The sequence below is a fragment of the Palaemon carinicauda genome, chromosome 17, assembly GCF_036898095.1.
Source record: "Palaemon carinicauda isolate YSFRI2023 chromosome 17, ASM3689809v2, whole genome shotgun sequence".
NCBI lineage: Eukaryota > Metazoa > Arthropoda > Malacostraca > Decapoda > Palaemonidae > Palaemon > Palaemon carinicauda.
This window is the reverse complement of record NC_090741.1, coordinates 19,060,697-19,068,723: the sequence shown is the minus strand read 5'-3', so window position 1 is coordinate 19,068,723 and position 8,027 is coordinate 19,060,697.

The following is an 8,027-nucleotide window of genomic DNA, read 5'->3' as shown; positions in this document are numbered from 1 at the left end:
TCAAAACAAATTGATGGCTTTCGTTGAAATTTCCACCACAGATAGTTCTTAGTGGTTGGACGACTTCATTGATTTTGGAAATGATCCGTTTCAGAATCAGGATTCTAGATCTGGATTTACATTGTTTTGTCTTTGTGTCTGTGTCTGTCTATGTGTCTGCTTGTATGTCTTTTGACAGTATTAAGCAAAACTGCTTAACGGATTTTGGCGAAATTTTCACCAGAGATAGATCTTAGGTCTTGAACGACCTCATTAAATTCTGGAGATGATCCGGATCCGGGTTTGCGTTTTTCGCATTTTTATAATTAACGACAAAACTACATGACGGAACTTTTCACCAAAAATTAACTTTTGAAGATGATCCGTTGCTGGATCCGGATTCTAGATCCAGTTTTTCATTTTTGATCTGTCTGTCAATCTGCCTGTCTGTTTGTCTGTGGACAGGATAACGTCAAAACTACTTAACAGATTTTGACGAAATTTTTAATACAGATAAAACTTGGTCATGGACGACCACATTAATTTTTGGAGATGATCCAGATCCGGATTTACATTTCGAAACTTCCACCACAGATAGATATTTGGTCACGGACGACTTTTGGCGGAGGTCAGAGGTTCCTTATAGCTCGTGTTGTTGTTGATGTTGTTGTTGTTGTTGTTGTTGTTGTTGATATTAAGATTTTATTATCATTGTTATTATTAATATCCATGCTATTTATTTTCTTATGATCATTATTACCTTAACTATTTCTATTAGTATTTTTATGATCATTATAACCGTAACAACTATTAGCCTCTTATTATAATTGTTAGCTGATTATTGCATTCGCCAATCAATCTTACTTTGGAGTAATTAAGGTAATATGTATGATTTGTATCGAATGTTTAAACGAGAATGCGCTAGAACATGATCATAAAAACATATGATCAGCTCTCTCTCTCTCAAGCTAGGACCGGGGAGGGTCAGGCAACGGCTTCTGATGACTCAGCAGGTGAACGAACCTATGGGCTACCTCTTGTTCACAAGGATCGTTTGGATGCTGGTACTAAAGGAAACTACCAAACTTGAGTAGGTCTCGAACTCCCATCCAACAGATCTCCATGAGGGACGTTTCCAATAGACTACCATTCCCTCTTTCCTCAAACAGTTTTGTTAAGGAGAAGAACTCGCTTGTATTAGAAAGACGCCAATTACCTGAGAACTCTGATGTTCACTCTCATTCATCTTATATGCAAGTCACGAAGACTTCACAAATCAAACTTTAAATTATGCATTATGAAGAACATCAGTGTTTTACTTATGATTTCTATATTGACTATGACCTTAGTGATGGGAACTAGAGTGGCCAGTGTCTAAATTACTTTCCATTAAATCTAACATTTTACCTCAGTTCATAAGAAAAAAATCACAGGCTTTGTTGTCTTATCCGTTTCCTTCCTGAAATAATATAAAGCATAAAGGAAAAACGTATTTTTATATTCCATAGTTTTTATGCACATTACTCACATTATTAACCTTTTCAAAAAAATTATATATATATATCTTATTAAACTTTTGTCCTTTTTCTAAGTTTCTGTATATATATATATATATATATATATATATATATATATATATATATATATATATATATATATATATATATATATATATATATATATATATATATATATATATATATATATATATACACACACATATATATATATATATATATATATATATATATATATATGTATATATATATATATGTGTGTGTATATATATATATATATATATATATATATATATATATATATATATATATATATATGCGTATATATATATATATATATATATATATATATATATTTATAAGTTATTGCATAGTAGATCTGTCTATCTATCTATCTATCCATCCAATCATGATTATAAAAAGAAATGTTCTTGACAATAAGGGTCAGTGAGAAACATGCTGTCCTTTCATTCCAGTTATCACAAGGTCTGACGAAGACTCTTACCACAAAACAATAATCCATATCACAAAGTAGTATGGCAGCGGTAAGAGTAATAAATATCGGAGCGGGAATGAGTGTAGTAATTAACATAACTATTGAACTCTATTCCGTAATAAATTATGTTAGAAACGACGATTGGTAGTTTAAGTTTTAAAGCGAAGAGTTGATATGATACTATGAGTGCAGGATAGAATTATAGAATATAATGATTCCAAAACTTTAACTTTTTTTAAAGTTATATATCTCCAAAAGATGGCTGAATAGACGGAACCTGTCATTTATTATGATTTTTTTTTCTTTTTTTTTTTTACTTCTGTGTGACAAATTCCATGTAATATGTGTCTTTTGAACATTTCTTTAAGTTCCCAACAATTCCTTTTAGAGCGTACGGCACCAGAAAGTGGACGACTCTGTTTCAGCTAAAAGGAAACTTTGGAGGTTTAGAAGCGATTAACGAAGACATTGGTTCAATTGTTTCTTTTATCTCCCCAGAAGAGAAGTGAAGTATTCAAGTTCTGTGTTTCCCTTCGCTCTTGTTTTAAAGAGTGAGGCTTTAACAGCTATAGGGATGATCCTATATTGAGTCCTAAAAGCCACTACGCTTCTTTGGTGTACAAACTTTCCTTTCTTTTGGACTTTTAAACTGGATGGTCGAGGTGAACAGAGAGTATATCTCCCCATCCCTTCTTTGTCCGTCTGTCTGTTATCTTCTCTATTTGTCTAACTTTCAGTTTTTATATTATATTTCCTGACAGGAAATAGATTGCACAGTTTACTGTGGCTACTGAAAGGTTTTCTCAGCCAAAAACATCAGATAAGAATAAAAGATGAATCAGTTTAACGAGTTCTTTGCGAACTATTGAGATAGCAACAGTTCTTCCATTTTAGGTTTTGTTGGTGGCTTTTCCGGGGACCAAATCAAATCGAGACTGAATATTAAAAAGGATTTATTCGAGAAGCTAGAGGAGTCAAGTGGAATACCTCAATATGTTTTTTTTTTCTCTCTATTTATCAAAAATAACTGATATATATTTCATGTTTATAAATAATATCAAGCGATTACTCTTTTAAAATTCATCTTTTATTCACATGCTTTTTAATGTTGAAGTTAATATATTTACGAATAACATTTAGTGGGATATACAATACAACCTTTCATCAAAATATTTCAAAAGATATATATAGATCTATTCCTACACCGGAAATTGTTAAAATTTACTAACTCACAGTTCCCTTGTTGGACTGTATATTTTCATGTCGAAATTTTGTTTTACCAATACAGTATACGTTTACATAACATGAGAGAGAGAGAGAGAGAGAGAGAGAGAGAGAGAGAGAGAGAGAGAGAGAGAGCTTATATGGTTAGAATCCTTTCCTCTCTATAGGCTGATGATTACTTCATCGAGGCCCTCCTTTTAGAAGTTAGACAAATGTTATGAAGTTGAGAGACACTTACACCAGTTGTTCTTTATCTTTATTTATTATTTACTTCCTATTTCAACGATCAACTAGGAACCTAATATTCAGCGTAGGTGATCAGAGGCCTTTTGCTCTTTTCTATAAAAGCCTCCACTTTTCCCCATAATCCGGTCGGAAAATCAAGTGTGATTCCTTGACCTTGCTAGCTAAGCGCACCTTTATATGTGCCACAAGAGAGAGAGAGAGAGAGAGAGAGAGAGAGAGAGAGAGAGAGAGAGAGAGAGAGAGAGAGAGAGGGGGGGGGTTGGAATAAATGTGTTATACATCCTGTATTAAATTGCCTCTTTCAACAACTACAAAAATTGGATTACCATTACCTATTCTCCAACAAGTGCTAAGAGCTCCTGTTCTTACTACATTGTATATAATAACAGATAACTCTGGAGCAAAAAATCTGCAGTCTTTATAAATCATAAAGAAAATATATCATTTGGGTCTGCACCTCTATAGGCATCAAGATCCATCAAGAGAGCTTTAATTTCATGAGATCGAAAAGTTAAACTAGTTAGTTTAGCCTCGGGGAAATGGGAATAAGGAAGATCACGTTTCTCTCCATAATATGAAGGCATTAACCTTTTGCCTTTTTCACATAATCTCACAATCTCTTGAAGTTCTCATCAAAATCATCTTAATTCAGTAATGAAGTATTGAGTTTCCGGTATCAATCCCCATTTTATACGGCTTGCCGATAAAAAGTGGGTTAATAGCATGTTATGGTGTGTCATAGATAAAGGAATATTTTTACACCGTTTTAGGTTGCTATACAGATCACTTAAATATATACGGTCAATTATGTAACGATGATCAGCTCGATAGTAAGCATATGTGAGCAAATTTTGTTTAGAAAGGCATACGTCTTTCAGAACCAGTTGTTTTACTAAAGACTTGGGTGTTTTGAGATACTTATCTTTTGTTACCCGTCCTCACATTTCTGCTTGAAAGTACAAAATTTTATCTCAAGTAATATAGAATGTTATCTGAAAACAAAGTTCCTTTTTCTTTCTTTAGAAGATCCGGACGGTGCATATACATTCAGCAAGAATAAATGTCTGCCATTATATTGGAATCATGCAGGTAGTATACTAACCGTTTCATTTTTTTCCGTTGACAGTACAGAAATGTTCGAAATTTTATATAAAAAAAGCCTTTTTTTTTTTTTTTTCTTTTTAATAGTTGGCATATACAGTAGTATTTCAAAACTTTTCTCAGGATTTCTTGTCTTATTCCTCTCTACAGAAATATGTTCCTGAATAAACAATACATTAATCTTATATTGTGAGGCTAACATCTTGAGTTGTATGTGTTTGCTGAGCTTATCTAAACCACAAATATTTATTGATGCCACCATTACTGTAGAGGCATCAGAAAAAAAAGTTTAATCAATTGCTTATTTTAGCGAGTTTAGGACATTTCTTTCTCACTACCATTGATATGGTTCTCATTATCTTTATGTTTACCTGATCCAGGCTCACTAGCATATTGCATATTCTCTAAATCAGGGTTTCTCAACGTGGGCCTTATGGCCCCATTGGGGGCCATGAGATTTTTTTCAGGGGCCACAAGGCAAAATTTGAAAAATGGGGGTCCATAAGGGCAGGCCACAGAAAATTTAGGACCCACAAAATATATAAACTTGTTGATGCAAAGAGTGACATCTTATACCTGTCTGACATATTTGAAAAGCTAAATGTTCTGAACAAAGCGCTTCAAGGAAATAACTCCACCCTGTGTTCCTGCAAGGAGGCAATTACTACATTTAAAGGGAAACTCAAGCTGTTCTGGTTGAACCTTTGAAAACGAGAGTTTGCACAGTTTCCTTCCTTAGCAGTTATATCCACCGAACTGCTTGATAATGACCTAGCAGTGTATTTTGACCATCTGAAGCAGTCACATAATGGTATAGAAACTTGCTATTCTGACCTACTCCAAATATTGTGGATCCCTTCATTGCTGATGTATCTAAAGTTGATGTCACCCTACAAGAAAGTCTCATTGAACTTCAGAATAACATAACAGCTCAAGCAAGGTTCAAGCGTGGAGGACACCAGAAGCTGTGGATGAAGAAGTATAAGAAGTACTCAATACTCTGGAAAGAGGTGAAGTTGCTCTTACTTGCCTTTCCCACGTCTTACTTGGTTGAGACTGGTTTCAGTCGGGTGATATACCTGATGTCAAAGGCACGAAATCGCCTTGACATAGAAAAAAGAGGCGATATACGTCTCTCTCTGACAGCTTTCAAGCCAAACAATGACAAGTTGGCAGCCTTGCATCAGTTACAGGGATCCCACTGAAACCTTCCAAGATAAAGCCAATTGTACCTAAATGTATTCTTTTTGTAAATAAATAAGTATTGAAATAGAATATTTTTCCAATTAATATTGTTATTTCATTTATGCCTGAAATTACTGTTGTGAGTACAGGGTACTATTCAAACTAGAACCATTAATATACCTACTTCCTTAGATGTATTAAGATGATGGACAGATGGTTGGCGGAGGGGGGTGGAGTGGATAGAACTCAAAGCTGGCATGGAGGGGCCACAAGAACTTGCACTGGATTGAACGGGGCAACCACAAGAAAAAGGTTGAGAAACACTGCTCTAAATCATCAAAGGTGTTAGATAACTGAGAATAATTTAACAGCAGATTCATAACACTTCCATCCCCATCGCGTTTACCATTAGAAATAACTTCCTTTTCTATACTAGTATTTTGATTTCCAGTACGACCTTTGCCATATGAATCAGAATGTTTCTATTTCAACCCCAGAACATGCGTAGTAACCTTTTATAAGCAGCTATACCAACACTTTTCCGTCATTATATTGTGTACCTCTGCTTCTATTGTCAGTGACTTAATCCTTGGTTTGTTCAACTGTGTTTCTTTCACTTGAGTCTGGGGGTTTCCGTGTTCATCCCTGTCTGACAATTGCTCACCAATACTGGTCATTGTTATGTCTGGCTATTGTCTGATAAATTGCTTTTGATTGTTCAACACTAAATTCCTATTGTCTTTGCCAATCAAATCATGTCGCTCAAGTGGAATTTCCGTGTTCAAAAAGATGTTACAAACACCATTATTACTGTTACTAGGGTGATTAAATACTGTTCATTCACATATTTTGTATTAAGGCTATAAAATCTCTAGTATCGAATATATTTGATCTCTTACTGTATATCTAACTGTGTCACAATCTTTTCTTCATGTGATTTTCAATGACACTTAAAACTGGTTCTCTTCTTCTTACTATACATCTACCAAGTCTGAAATTCATTAACCATAATTTCCGATGGAATATTTTTTCTAACATACATTTTAGCGGAGCGTATACCACTTGAAACACCTTTAGAAGGACCCTAGTAATAAACATTGTTTCTTAGTCCTTCCACTCTACCATACTGTTGAAGAATATTTATTAGAACCTCCTCCTTCATCTTCTGTGGGCAGTCTCTAATATAAACAAACATAAACATAGAACAATTATCTGTTACTTTCAGTGATATGCTATTAACTGTGACACATTTTCCTTAAAAGCTTTTGAGGACACCTTCATAAACCACTTTTGCACTCAAATTGATAATTACCTTTTCTCGTAGAAAGCGGACAACTTGCAAATATTAAAGGCGAATACCAGATTGTAGGAACAATGCTACACTTACATCCTCTTGCGTTGGCTTTGTATTCGTGAGCACTATTCGAATTGGTGCAATAGAGAAAATCCCCTTTATTTGAAATTAATACATATAATAGTTAGTAGCTTGGACAGGGCACCAGCCATCCGTTGAGATACTACCGCTAGAGAGTCAGGGGGTCCTTTGAATGGCTAGACAGTACTACATGGGGTCCTTCTCTCTGGTTATGATTAATTTTCCCTTTGCCTACACGTGCATCGAATAGTCTGCCGTATTCTTTACACGTTCTCCTCAAAACAATTGTCCAGTGGCTACTTTCTTCTTGGTAAGGATAGAAGAGACTCTTTAGCTATGGTAAGTAGTTCTTCTAGGAGATGGACACACCAAAATCAATCCATTGTTCTCTAGTCGTGGGCAGTGCCATAGCCTCTGTAATAATGTCTTGGGTTAGAGTTCTCTTGCTTGAGTGTACACTCAGGCACACTATTTTATCATATTTCTCTTCCGCTTGTTTTGTTGAAGTTTTTATAGTATATATAGGATATATTTATCGTAATGTTATTGTCGTCAAAGTATTCCATTTTTCCTTCTTTCCTTTCCTCACTGGGCTATTTTCCCTGTCAGAGCTCTTGGGCTTATAGCATTCTGCTTTTCCAAGTAGGGCTGTAGCTTAGCAATTAATAATAATAATAATAATAATAATAATAATAATAATAATAATCCTCTAGATTATGCTGGACGCATGTGAAATTAGGCCTAATTCCATATCGCATAGAGATAATTAAGTAAACTGTCACAAAACTTAACAAAGTAATAGCACAAGAGAAGCTAAAAGGCTGATAAAGATTTACTGCAATAGCACAAGGAATAAAGAAAAAAATTTGTGTGAGGCTTATCACAAAAATATATACGTTTATAT